Genomic DNA, 15,392 nt, shown 5'->3' with positions numbered 1-15,392 from the left:
GTGCAGTGAATTATAAACTGATGCCCGTTTCACACATACTCCGTTTGCAGTGTGTATGCGGTGCGTATGCGGCGCATATTTTTTTCCGTACCCATGTTAACAGGTTAGAGCTTTTACACTGCACGCGGATGCAGTCCGTCGATCCGTTCCAGTTGCGGTGCGTATACAGCAGTGCAGCGATCGTTTCCGCACCGAGTCTATTTTGGCTCTGCTGCACCGCATTGAATTAAAGTGGCAGCGCATTGTTCACAGAGGCGTTTCCAGCATTTAAGGACATCCGGGGCTTAGCCCAGACCATTTTATTTTCACACTAGCAACCACTTCCCTGTAGTCCAAAGCTGGTGAGAGGGTATTCTTTGAGTTTTGCTCTGGCTGGGCCTGTTTCTACAGTTCCTAAATCTTCCACTCTAGTACTATCCTCGACTAACTCATCCTCTCTCCTCCCTGAATCATATGTGATGCAAAAGAACAGATACAGCACATAACTTATTGCAAATCAGCTTCAAACAACTAATTCATCAAGTGCTACATATGTCAAATTGTGGACCAATACTATTGAAGAAGAGCAGATCAGTGAGATTGCCCTTAGATCTATCATGATTCTTGAATTTTCATGTACATTAACATAAAGTCATTACAAATGAGTTATATTATAGTGAGTAAAGTGAAGTAAAAACATTTTTTTTCATATAAATAATTTATATTTTTTGACATAAATAGTCAAAATGATGTATAAGATCCTAAGTTAAAGCAATACATGAATGACTTTAGTCTAAGTTCATTGACACACCATGGCATTGAACTGTATATAATTCTCCATGTTCATCTGTCAAAATCCTTTCATTAGGATCATTGGGATAAACAATGTTTCACTTTTAACTTTCTCTAAAGTAAAGTGACTGATTAATTGCCAGTTTCCATGCCTGATTCTGGCACATCTTTGCTACCCTCAAAGTGTATATTTACAACAAAGTAATATCACAAAACAAGTCACACATACATTTTATGCTAATGCTTATTGGTTATCCTTAGAGAAAACAACACCTGATAAACAAGAAAATTATACTCCAAACGGGACTCGAACCATGGTATCCGACATGACAGGCAAATACGCTAACCACAAGGCTAGAGGCTATAACATGTCATAGCAGTCGGTAGTGGATCTCTTGAGGTTTAGCCTACTGTGGGTGAAAGCCAGTCAGATGATAATCTTTAGACTTTAAAGGACAAAAACAAATGTGAATTCTTACCCACTGACTTCTTTCGGAAATTTTAGAAGCCTCATTTGCTTCATTTTTGCTGTCTTTCCTACTAACTGCTGTTAACTCGCCACTAAGTAACGTAAGTTGATGTCAGCTCCTCCCCACCTGCTGCATATTCAACAGAGAGGAAGAAACGGAGTCGCCCATAGGCTACCGACAGCAAAGAAACTTATTCTATAGGCTAGATTATGCCTATGTCTATTTTTACAGGCTGTATGCAGTATGTGCAAAGCCAAAGCACAATGAAATAAGGCAACTTATGATTTCGGGGATTTACATTGGCTATTGTCCGGTTTCATATTTGTCAGTCAACTTTTCAAAATTCATTCGGGGCTACACTCAAAACATTCGGGGCTGAAGCCCCGGCAAAATCGGCTGCCGCCGCCTCTGATTTGTTCACATTAAAATAGACAGATTGACAAGAAACTGTAATAATTTCATCATATACGCATAATTACAGTTAATGTGTTCTACAGTTACTAAATTACAGGGTCAAGAAAAACAAAAAAGTATGATTATAGTCCCAAAAGTTGCAAAATGCCATCATATATGATTTTTTTACCCTACAAAAAGACAGAGTGAACCCAAATGCGTCTCATTCTTCTCCTTCTTAGCAACAGATATAGCGCGATAGTTTTTCTTCTGTCAACAACTCGATCTACATGTAAAACAAAGAATCACAATGATTAAAATTAATTTTCATACTGTTTCAATGTCTTAAACAATGTCAAAGTTAACGTTTGGATTTAAAATCAAAATTACTTACACATTTTTGATTTTGTGGCACACAGAATCTGCGGATCAGTAGCGCACTGCAAACGCAGCATATGTGAAAGCACTATAGCGCGTGCTGCTCCTGTACCGTATACACCGCAATACGCACTGCACACGGAGTATGTGTGAAACGGGTGTTAGGAAACTTAGGAAATCTTAAAATTTCCTCAAATATACATTTCTATATTAAAATAGAAATAAAGTCAAATAAAAAGCAAAGGTTAAAAAAAAGCAACTCTGATCTATAGAAAAGACAATTACACATAACACTTTTTATGTTAAATTTTTTTAACATAAAGCACGAATAGGAAATCTAACAATATTTAGCAGTATTAGAAAAATTACATTTAGCAATTTTATATAGAAAATAGAAATATGCATTAACATAACATGTATTCACTATATAACATTTGCAGTTGCCAAGCTAAGTTGCCATGAATATGAGATCACAGGTGTGTTTATACAGTATTTTACTATGCTTTAAATGCTGCTCATCTAATCACACAAATCTATGATTAATTACAGTGAATATCTATCATCTATATATATATATATATATACACTGTATGTATAGACAGTTTTTCAGCTGTTTGTTTTTCATTTTTTTTTTTTTTTTGAGAAACAAATAGCATCCTAGCAATTGTTCCCCCAAAAAGAAAATTCTGTTATCATTCACTCACCCTCATGTTGTTGCAAAGGCTGTATGACATTTTTCTCAGTGGAGCATAAATGCAGAATGTTAGGATTATAACACAACAGGCACACAGATCAAAGAATCAAATGGCAGTAACAACATATAAAAAAGCTCAATATAATTCTTTCATGTATTGTTGCCAGCATGCATATGGGTGACATTTGTAAAGTAAATCAGTAATATTACAAATTCATGCAGTGAAATCTTAACATTTCCTCAAATATACATTTCTATATTTAAATAGAAATGAAGTCAAATAAAAAGCAAAGGTTAAAAAAAGTAACTCACATCACAATGGCTCTGATCTATAGAAAAGACAATTAGAGGGAGATGTACAGTAAATAAACAGAGACGAATAACTGTGCATTCAGTAAATGGTGGGTTCCATATGTATTTTTTTGATACAGATTTTCATGATAAATTATATTATCAGCATAAAATTTTTAGTGAAAATTTGAATAGAAAAATTAATTTCTGTATGGTATTTGCCTAAAGTTGTTTAGTGACCTAGAAATCTTAAACAGTTCTTATTCACGTAATCAACAAACTTTCTGTCTATTACCAAATGGAATTTAAAATCTCAGATTTTCAATGTGGACTCAGATTTTTAAATTGTTTACAGTATTACAGTAAAAACGAGGAGAAAAAAAGTTATTTGGTCTAATGGCAGTTTGTTAATGTGAGTAGCACATTGGTGTATTCACATCTTCATAAAAATATAATATCCTCACATATTATATTAAAAATACAGTTGAAGCTGAGGCAAAGTGGAATGATGGAAGAATTGCTGCAGGAAAGCGTCTTAAGTTGTGATTGACCGGACTAAGTGATCAGTCACCTCCATAACTTTCATTTTAAACTCCTCTTAAAACTCAAGAATTATGATAGATTAAAATTACTGTATAATCTTGATGACTGGATCAAAATAAATAAAAATCCAATTATAAACAGTTGTATTATTTTCCTACACTATGCACTAAGGTTCTGCTGGTTCCGTAGATTCGGTGGTGTTATTGCAAGGTTGAAATGCTCCCATTTCCTGGTACTCCACTGGTTGCAGTTCATTTCCATTTCTGCAGCAATCATAAGTAGCCACGATGATCAATATTATTGCGGAAAGGGCAGAGACCATTATATAACCTGTTAACTGGAAAAACAAAAGTAAAAAAATAAGACAATGCCAGTCTGAAAAGAAATGCAAAATGTGTCCAATTCTGATCTTAGATCACACATAACCCTTAAACTATGGTGCATTTTTTCAAACTCAAATTTAAAAGATCGCCATTCACACATACTGTTACCTAATTGCAAAATGTCAGTCTAATTTTTTTCAGAACATCCCCCCAAAAAACAAATAAAAAGACTCAAAGTTTTTTCCACTAGATACCAGCAAGAACTAGAAAAAATTATTTATCCTCTACCACCTTCCATCACAAAATGCAAATCTGAAATGTAGGTGGCACTCTAATGCATTTTAGCCCTCACAGATGTGCTCATCCATAGATATTAAGTCAAATTTGTGTTTGTTCACCACCCCTATTGTTTTATCAAATATCTCGGCCTCTGAGTGGACTAGAAGCTCATTCTAGTGATCCTCCCCTTAGTAATGATATATACAATTTTATCAGAAACTGTCAAAACATTATTTTCAGATTATTTGTATTGCATGCTTTCTATGCTGGACAGCATATTTTGCAGTATAACATTTGACTATTCACCCAAGCAAGTAAAATATGGATTATTTTGTAGAAAGCTAAAAGCAGATATATCATTATTGGCTACTTGGGGCTTACAGCTGCATTGATCGATGCATAAATAAGATGTTTGTATTTGATGTCTTACAGAAATAAAATGTCACTTTTTGAATATTTATTTTGAAAATCGTTCAAACTGTGGAATTTGGGTGACACAATAAACTATACAGTCACATTCCTGAGAATAAGAGCTTTCATTTGATATATGACTTGTATTAAGGTGCTAGGTGAAAGACTTTGATATTCACATTAATATTTCTACCACATTACCTCTAGGTGGCTCTGCGTTTTGACGCAGATTTTTTTTCAGTCCATATTTTGTTATTTTATGTAACATAAATGCAAAAATTATTGTATTCTATAAAAACTTCATATTCTAAGATTTAAAACAATACCACATATGTCTGACTTATATATATCAGTGGAATTTAAAGTTTTAAGCTAAAACTTATTTTGCGATATAGTGCCCCCATTTAGACCTGCCAGTGTTCATATACGGGCATGCTTTGTAAATGAACGTATTCTAAAAGTATCTCTTTTGTTTCTGTCTATCTCAGTACAACCATTATATGCTATATGATATAATTGTCTAACCCTCAGTTATATTTGCATTGTTATGTCCCCTCATCCTACCTGAGTACATCCTATCCACTTAGCTACAACGTATAACCAAAGCAGCTTGTCAACCCCTGTAAAAAAAAAAAAACTTCTTTGTTGTGTAGACTAGAGGTTAAAATTCATTAACACAACATTGTATAAGTCCAATCAAAGTCCTTCACATTCCATACAAGATTTACATTACTTTTAAATATTTTGCAGATGCTTTCATCCAAAGCAATTCATGGTTACTGTCGTAACCTCCTTTCCGTGATGGAGGGAATGCAATGGCGTCAACAATCCAGTGGCCAAGCCACTGTCTGGAGACAGCATTCCCTTTTTTGCTGTCCACCCACACAGACAAAGAGCTGCTCAGAGCGTCTAAAGCTCTGTGTGCGATCCAAGTAGATCCAAGTAGCAACAACATGGGAGTTGATGTTGATAATATAGAAATTCTGCAGCAGAGCGATGACATCTCGGATCATTACCTTGTCTCTTGCATGCTGCAATCAGCTAATGTTACTCAATCTACACCACGCTATTGTTCAGGTAGAACTATTCTTTCGACCACTAAAGATAGCTTCACTAATACTCTTCCAGATCTATCTCATATACTCAATAAACCCCAAAGCCCAGAAGAACTTGATGAAATAACAAAACATTTAAATGCAGTCTTCTCTAGCACCCTTGATGTTGTCGCCCCACTTCGACTAAAGAAAATTAAAGAAATAAGCCCTGCACCATGGTACAATGATCACACTCATGCTCTCAAGAGAGCAGCTCGGAAAATAGAGCGCATGTGGAAAAATACAAAATTAGAAGTATTTCAGGGTGCATGGAAGGATAGTGTCTGTAGCTACAAACACGCACTCAAAGCTGCCAGGTCAGCATATTTTAGTAAACTCATAGAAAATAACCACAACAATCCTAGACTAATGGTGGTAGGCCACTTAGATCTTCACGTCCTGTCCAAGGGCCAGACATAGAGGTTCAAGAGGTCTGGGCATGGGTGCCAGATTGTTCACCATCCCTGAGAAAGAAGGTAGTTCATCAGATGAATCTGCCAGGGAGGTGCTGTCGCGAGGAGCGTGAGGTCCGATAACCAAGTCTTGGTGGGCTAGTATGGGACTTGTTCCTTGTCCTCCCTGACTTTGCACAGAGTCTGTGCAAGAAGGCTCACTGGGAGGAGTGCGTATCTGAGCAGCCCCCGGGGCTATCTGTGTGCCAGCGCAACTGTCCCGAGGGGGGCTCCCATCAGGAAATACCAAAGCGGGCAGTGGGAGGATTCCGAACAGCGAACAGGTCTACCTGTGCTTTGCCAAAATTGACTCCAAATCAGCTGGACCACCTGAGAGTGGAATTGGCTGAGTGGAGTCGGCTGAGCATTGCCTGCCGTGACAGCACGTCTGTTGAGGCGGCCCGCATGCCCGCATATGAGTGGCCCGCAGTGACCTCAGCCGCTGCTGACTCCTGAGGAGGAGATGGTGGGCGAGCTGAGGCATGCGACGAGAGCGAACGCCCCCTTGATGATTTTTATATGCTACTGTCGCTGTGTTGCCGGACTGGACCAACACATACTTGCCCTGGATCAACAGCAATACCCTCTGAAAGTAGTACAGCCAGCAACTCTAGGCAGTTGATGTGCCAACCCAGTCGCGGTCCTGACCAGGAACTCGCTGCTGCATGCCCAGTTTGGAGGCATCTGTGGTGACAACGACATGTCTGGTCTCCTGCCCGTAGAAACGCAAGGTCTGTCCAAGGGCTGAATAAGTGTCGGCAGAGCGCCATGATAGAACCGAGAAGTGAATGTACGCATCCTTCAGGTCTACTACCATGAACCAATCTTGATGCCGGACGCACAACAAAATTTGTTACTGCGTCAGCATCATGAACGTGAGTCTGTGTAAGGACCGGTTCAGAACTCGTAGGTCCAAAATTGACCGCAACCCACCACCTTTCTTTGGCATGATGAAGTAAGGGCTGTAGAACCCTTTCCCCATCTCGGCTGGGGGGACAGGCTCTATCGCGCCATTACGAAGAAGGGTCGCCATCTCCGCACACAGGTTGGCAGCGTTCTAACAGAATACGCTTCTTAAGAGGTGAATGGAACAGCAGTAGTATTCAGCTCGCTGATGGGCATTCCAGCTCCTTTTATACCCCTATCCCTGGGGGAGTGGCATGCAAATTCCTTCGCCAATTCTCATTGTGAGTGACAGAAGGGGAATTTAGAGTGCATTCAAGGTAAACATTTGATCAGTTTTGCATTCCCTTGGAACAAAACCCATGACCTTGGTATTGCTAGTGCCATGCACTACCAGTTAAGCAACAGGAACTTACAAGATTCTCCATTCAAATTGTGAAAAACCTTTGTGTCACAGTACACATAAATACTATATTCATTGAAAATAAAATGAACATACGATTGAAAATATGATGATTGATTTTTACACTTTTTATACATTCAACAGAGGGAAAGGTAAAGAATCTAAAAATTTTAAAATTCTAGCAAGTTTCATTTTTCAGCCCTCTTAACAATTTGAAAAAGTATTTAAAGAAATAATAAATTTAAAATAATAGCTGCTGTATTTTTCTTTTCTTAAAAAACTAGAATGATTTTTATCATTGGGTCATAAAAGTTCTCCTTATTGAAGAATCATACTGACATATGTAAATTCCATGTAGTGTAAATATAAAGGCAACTGTTTTTACAATACTGCATACTTACCTGGGACACACCAATATACTTGCGAGATAGATCTTGTAGTTCTGTCGCATTTCTTCCTGATTGAGTAGGCTTACACCATTGCAAATTTAAATTATTTTCATGCGAATAAATTCCATTCCAGTCTGTCCAGGCACAGGCAAGATATCTGCCATCGAGGAACACAATAATGACCCACACAGTAGGTGGAATCAAACAATGCAGGAAAGATTTAGCACAGTCCAACTTAGTTTCATCACACCAAAATGTTCCATGAAAGTACTTACAAGGTCTTAACAACAGTACCATTAAAGTAAAAGCAAAAAGAATTGGTCCTATGAAGATGGATAGTGAGAACATTGCATTCAGCTCCACTCTGCATGGGCATGGAAATTCACCATCAACTATTGTTTCCACTACAATCAAAAGAAGGCTCATTGGGAAAGAGGTGTAAGCACCACCTTTACTCAGCTGTTCCTTTATTTGATTTGCAAAGCCTTGTGCAAAAGGCTTCTTTCTGCAAAGCTGGTCAGTTGATGAAGCTTTTTGCATCTTGTGGCCTCTTGAATTTCCTGTAGAAGAACAAACCTGCCAAAATAAATACATTTCTTGATAATTTCTGATTACTTTTTCATGAATTTAGTCCTTCATTTTTATTTATTTCTTTATTTATTTTCAAAATTTCTGTATCAATTTAGTCTATATGTATGTATGTCAACTCTAAAATGTTTACACAGACTAGGTAAGTCAGCAGTTTTAGCACACAATAGTCATGTTAACATGTATAATATCTGCATGATTTTAAGCATTGTACTGCTACCACACGAATAGGTGATTAGATAATTGCATGAATATGTGGGTGGTGTACAGGTGTTTCTAATATAGAGCTCAGTGAGTGTATTTCATTAATTCTGTCAAGTCTTTGACAGCGTTTACATGCATTTAAGAAAATGGCTTATTCCAGGGTTTTGCATAAAAGCGCAGTTATGAAATGTCATGTAAACACAAATGTAGCCTTTTAACCCTTGTGCATTGTTCAAATTCACTACCCTTTCGTTATGTTCGTGGCTGAAAACAGCCACTACTTTAAACTGCTGTAAAAATTTATCAGATAAATATTTTTAAATTTTTTTTTTTTGCATAAATCTATTAATCAACCTCAGTCCTGTTCAAAACTACTAAATTTTTTTTAAAAAATTCAGGATTTTAACTCTTTAATTGCCAAATTCATAAATGATGTCACTGATTTGGGGGAAAAAAACACAAAATGACGTATTTTCAATATAAAATGTGATTGTGGACTGGATTTTTTTTTACCTTTTATCACAGTCTTGGACATGTCAAAGATTAGAAACAACATTGGTTTCGATGCATTGTTAGTTTTTGTGCAGCATCAGATTTTAACTTTTTCTCCCTCATTTACTGTTCGTGGCTGAAAACAGCCACTACTTTAAACTGCTGTAAAAATGTATCAGATAAATATTTTTTTCAAATGTTTTTGCATAAATCTATTAATCAACCTCAGTCCTGTTCAAAACTACTAAATGTTTAAAAAAAATTCAGGATTTTAACTCTTTAATTGCCAAATTCATAAATGATGTCACTGATTTGGGGGAAAAAAATACAAAATGACGTATTTTCAATATAAAATGTGATTGTGGACTGGATTTTTTTTACCTTTTATCACAGTCTTGGACATGTCAAAGATTAGAAACAACATTGGTTTCAATGCATTGTTAGTTTTTGTGCAGCATCAGATTTTAACTTTTTCTCCCTCATTTACTGTTCGTGGCTGTTTTTGCCCCATTGACTTCCATTATAACCACATTTTTTGATTGCAAAGCCATGACACCATATAGTCATGCATTTTTGATTGTTTGTGGTTTTCCCTGTTGGGAAGAGGTAAAATTTGTAATTTTTACTGTTGATAACCACGTGGCACCATTAACCTTTTAGATAGGCCTGTGCAAAAAAAAGCTTAGTTTCTGGCTTTTACATGGAGTTATATGGAGTATAATAGCATATTAAAGTGTGTGTGTGGGTGTGTGTGGGTGTGTGTGTGGGTGTGTGTGGGTGTGTGTGTGGGTGTGTGGGTGTGTGTTGGTGTGTGTTGGTGTGTGAGAGAGAGAGAGAGAGAGAGAGAGAGTGTGAGAACTCACCTTGATATTTTTAGTATTTTTGAAGCCGCACATAACAATGAGAATAATCATGCAAACATTGTCAAAACACAAACAGTATCTTCTAAATGTATCTCTAACAAGCACATGAATTCAAGTAAAATTTAACAGGAATAGGATGCATGTAGTAACAAATGTGTAATGGCACATACCTTGTCTAGATTGTCGACACCTCCCTTGCAACGGTTGTAATCTGCGATTATCTCTGGCTTCTTTTTTTCTTTCTGGCGTCTTTTACATGGAGTTATATGGAGTATAATAGCATATTAAAGTGTGTGTGTGGGTGTGTGTGGGTGTGTGTTGGTGTGTGTTGGTGTGTGAGAGAGAGAGAGAGAGAGAGAGAGAGAGAGAGAGTGTGTGAGCAAAAAAAAATATTTATCTGATAAATTTTTACAGCAGTTTAAAGTAGTGGCTGTTTTCAGCCACGAACATAACCAAAGGGTAGTGAATTTGCCCACAGTGTACTGTTGAGTTTTTGAAAATTTTCAAAGCATTTTCCTAAAATATGTGTGAAAATAAGATTTGTCACCAAAAATCATTCCATTAGCTGAAACACAGAGAAAGTTATGGCCAAAAAACGACTCAAAAAAACACCCTAGTGGCTGAAAACAGCCTGAACAGCACACAAGGGTTAAAGGATTAAAGGCTGTTAAGAGAAAGCTCTTCATCACACATGGTTACTGTCAGCGAACACTGATTTTATGTGTTCATGTTAACACATAAGTGGCATTTATGTGTTTTTGAAGAGTTCGTATGTGAAAAATGTGCTCAAGAGCAGCTTTCTCGCATTAAACAGCTTTCTGATGTATGTATAAATGAGCTTTTATAATTTAATATTCGTGCTCTAACTACACCCCTGCATAACGTCATTAAGACAGCTCTGTGTTGTTGAACCAATGTGGTTCAAACGATGGATGTGCAACATAGTCATTAAATATTGATATATCGATTATTGATCAACACATTATTTTATCGATATATTTTTGAAGCATAAACATATTAAAATGAGACAACATTTTTATTCTAAGCCTAATTTGCATGCTTTCCAATTCATTCAATTGGCGTTCTGTTTAACAGTCTGGTTAACAGATAGCATAGCATTGGGAGACCGCAAGATTGTGATTTAACATTTACTGAAGCCGGTTGCAGTCACGATCACACACATACACACAGGATGAGCTGATGCATCCAAAGGCTTTTGTACTTCTTCAAGAATGAACAAAGTGACGTTGATGAGTTTGCAGGTTAGTGTATGAAACTGGTTTTACTCTTCAAACTGAACAATTAGATTATATGGATTAAATGCATTATATGAAATTTCCCTGTATGAAGTATTGAATAGGTCTTTCATTCAAGCTGTCAAACCACAAAATGACACTTGTAACTGAAAATACATTGTGTAGGCTATATATATATATATATATATATAAATAAATAAGAGTAAATAATCATTGTCCTTTGATAATGATTTGGGTCAAATTTAATGGAAAACTATGCGAATTGCACTCTTTGGCACCTCAGATTTTTGACACTGAGCATTGGTGGTGTGATTTTAGATTGCACCATTTCGTCTCTCAGACATGTCTAAAGCCTATTGTGCAACGAGCAGCCCAATTTATATATGAAAAAAATATAGCTAAATAATTTGATATATATTGTTGTAGAAATTTTAATACTCATTGATTAGTAATAGTCATTGCAAGGGAATGCCCTTGTGTCTGAGGAATGCAGAGGGGGAGGATCTGCTTCTGTTGGAGACCTTGGGGAAAAGAGGTATAAAAAACAAGTCAGCCCTCCCCTTCAGCGTCTCACTCATAGCACAGAGTAATTCCTGTGTAATGACTGGGTCCTTCTTGCAAGAATAAATTCTTATAAAAGACTGTTTGATTCAGAGTGTCAATCCCAAGCGTACTAGCTAGTTAATTTCTCTAATGATGCATCATACTATGGTGGTTAAGCAGTGAGTTATGTCATTGTATGGGAAAAACACCACTGTATGGGAAGAACCATTTGTGGCCTTTAATCTTATATATATTTATTACGTATGAATCAAAGTTGGCTCAAATTTAGCCCATAACCCCATACTATTATTTAGCTTCCCCACCTGCTAAAAATATAATAGTAATAAAACTACAATTACAGTGAAAATACTTTTAATAATCAAATAGTATATGAAAGAGAAGTTGCAAATAGTTAAATAAATTAGTTGATATTGTAACGTTATAACAAAGTGTTCATGTTAAATGTAGCTTCTATGTTTTCTTGGGTGGTAGTTTATTTTGGTTATAAAATAGGGACAGTAAATTCAGATTTACTGTTGAATTTTCTTTTCTTCCCTGTTGTAATGGGACACTGTGCAGTTTTGAAAATCTGCTTCAGTGGAAATGACTCCTTTTTCAGTATATATAATAGTCACTGGGTTTGCTCAAGCATTTCTGTAGAGCTACATTCCCACCAGATGCCTGCGGTCAGCTAAGGAACGTGTACCAACACAAAGAGGCACCAAAACACATTTCTGGACTTTCGGCTTCATCATACTACATTGGTGGAATGACCTTCCCAACTCCATTCATGAAGCTGACAAAAATCTTTTCCAAGAACACTTAACCAGTCTAAAAAAAAATATTTATTTTTATTTTTATTTGTTTAATCTTCAATCTGTTTTGAATACTTTTCTGATGCTATTGAAACTTTGTAATATTGCACTTTTCGTACCACTCTCTCCTTAAGATGATTTGCTTATAATGTATTCCTTTATAGGGGGGGGGGCTATGCTATCAGTCTTTTGAGCTTTGTAAGTAAGCACAAGCTTAACATTAACTTGTAAACAACACTTTAAATGGTCGTAAACTCAGAAAAACTTGTGTCAAAAAATCTAATCATTTAATATGTTTAGACGGACAAAAACACATTGGGAGCAATAACACAATCTCTTAATGAGCAACAATGTCTCAATGTGATAAAAAGTCTATGTACTTGTCTTTAACTATTTCTTAACTATAACATTTTCGAAACAAAACAGAATAAACTGTATGAACTTTACCTGCAATATGCCAATAAACTGGAGAGCCAGATCCCTTAGTCCTGTCTGATTTCTTTGTATGCTCTGCAGCCCCTTTTTCTACCAGTGGTTAGGCTCTATATGATGACCATATTACATTCCAAACAACTGAAATTTCAGGGCTGTTTAACAGATGTTTCCTGTTAAACATGAGACTTTGGAAATGCAGATGGAAAACTTAAAGACTGACGTTTTTTAACATGGAGGCAAGGCAGAGATAAAATTCAAGTTACAATTCCAGACCATTATGTTTTCAGACGCAAAGATGATTATTAATAAAAAATTATGGAATTACGATTGTGCCAATAATAATGAATGTAACTTTATAAAACTGAACGTAACTTTATAAAACTGAACGTAACTTTTTCAGAAACTATCAAAAATATTCCATTACAAAAGAAGAAAAACACAATTAAAATGAAAAAAATGAACTCAGTCGCATCGAATTTAACAGGCTCTTCAAATATCCTTCATTTTTTGTTAATGTTTTTCAAAGATTCGTTTTCGCAAATCGTGGATTCTGAATACATTGCCACAGATTTCAGCTACGCCGCAGTTTTTCGTTTGCTGTTTTGACACAAACCTCTCGTGGGGGTGGGCTTAACAGTGATCTACTCTGATTGGATAGTGAGCTTTTGATGGACAGGTGCTCTCTCTCGGATGTACAGACGTCACTCACTGGCGCACATATTGAAAGCTCTCGCGTGATTTGTAGTTATGCAATACGTCGTGCTTTGTTGTATTACTTTCTAACAATATGTAAATAATATTTGACCTATAATTATATAATTTAATATTATATGAGACCTTCGATCGTCTAATAATCGTCTTCGATCAGTCTGTAAAGATGAACTCTCAGGAGAGACACGGAGCGGCATCATCTTCCTCCTCTTGTCCTTCAAGGCAGCTTGAAGTAAGTTCGTGTTACTGAAGTAACCAATAACATCGATAAAAGATTTATTCATGTAACGTTACAGTGTGCAACAGTTCTGGCTTTATTTTGCAAATTTATTGTTTAACCACTTCAGCTCTGCAGGATATTTTGAATTTTTTAGAGAATTAGGCATATCTGAATTTAAAAGAGCGTCCTGCCCACATACATTGGAGTATATGGATAGAAATTGTCTCATTTTACAGAAAACACTCTACATTTCAACACAGTGGTGGAATATTGCATATATTTTATTGTATTTATTCACAATGTTTTGATAAACACATATAAAATATCATATTTTTATATATTTTTTAATAATTTTTTTATTGTCATTCACAAGTTTGCAATGCACTGATGTCATGTCATGATGTTATGTAGTTTGATTGTTTGCTCTTTTGCACAGTTATTATATTCAAGGACGTGTCAATGTAGACAGTGCAGATATCAAATCTAATGTTTCATTACGAATAATCAAGCTAAACTTTGACAGCATATGCTGTAAAATGTCGTCTTGCATTTGTTCCTACAGGTAAAAAAAAACAAACAAAAAAAACAGCCCCTTAAGGATAGTTAAGACAATCCTTTTTTCTCTTTCTCTCTCTCTTCCTCTCCAGTTAATTTGCACAAAGTCAGCCATCACCATTATAAGGACTAGCAAACCAGTTTTACCCTAATTCAGCTGTATAATTTATATACCATCATTCAGTGCCTACCTGGAAAAGTGACATTTGTCTTTGGTCCTGACAAGTAACGTTAGCATTAAAAGAAAGGAAGATTAGGCAAACATATTATTTATATTTTTATTTATATCTATACATGGTATCTTGATATATAAAAAAGTTTTTTAAACAATAAATTTGCAAAATAAAGCCAGAACTGTTGCACACTGTAACGTTACATGAATAAAACTTTTATCGATGTTATTGGTTACTTCAGTAACACGAACTTACTTCAAGCTGCCTTGAAGGACAAGAGGAGGAGGAAGATGATGCCGCTCCGTGTCTCTCCTGAAAGCTCATCTTTACAGACTGATCGAACAGAGGGGTTACCAGGATATCATGTTTGGGGGGCATTTGGCTTGTTTGGGGGGGGGGCAACATAAACAATTGAAAAAATCGGCGCAAAATTAGGCTATACTACACACAATCTGTTTTAGTGCATATCTTTTTCTAAGCCAGGAACCCAGAGATAGGCACTGGGCCCCTATTAGACTATAGGGCTTAAAATGGATTTGTGTTGTGTCAGACCTCACTCATCTGCTAGCGATGGAAAAATATGCACAAAACAATCCACTTTTAAATTGTAATTTATCATCAGATGCAGAGGCGTTTCCAGCATTGAAGGACATCCGGGGCTTAGCCCAGACCATTTTATTTTCACACTAGCAACCACTTCCCTGTAGTCCAGAGCTGGTGAGAGGGTATTCTTTGAGTTTTGC

The 15,392-nt window shown here is 36.3% G+C and overlaps 1 long non-coding RNA gene across 1 annotated transcript; it reads right to left on the bottom strand.

Annotated features, from left to right (window-relative positions):
* Positions 1 to 6: 6 nt before the first annotated feature.
* On the bottom strand, positions 7 to 13,088 carry LOC127636907 (uncharacterized). Its single transcript, XR_007969647.1, has 4 exons — positions 13,003 to 13,088; positions 10,112 to 10,190; positions 7,807 to 8,370; positions 7 to 3,877 (listed from the first exon to the last, which is right to left on the bottom strand). It is a non-coding gene; the product is annotated as an uncharacterized LOC127636907 (long non-coding RNA).
* Positions 13,089 to 15,392: the final 2,304 nt, after the last annotated feature.

Source organism: Xyrauchen texanus, chromosome 44 (assembly GCF_025860055.1).
Source record: "Xyrauchen texanus isolate HMW12.3.18 chromosome 44, RBS_HiC_50CHRs, whole genome shotgun sequence".
NCBI classification, from domain to species: Eukaryota; Metazoa; Chordata; class Actinopteri; order Cypriniformes; family Catostomidae; genus Xyrauchen; species Xyrauchen texanus.
Note: the sequence above shows the minus strand (reverse complement) of the source record. Positions and strands in the feature narration are given on the sequence as shown.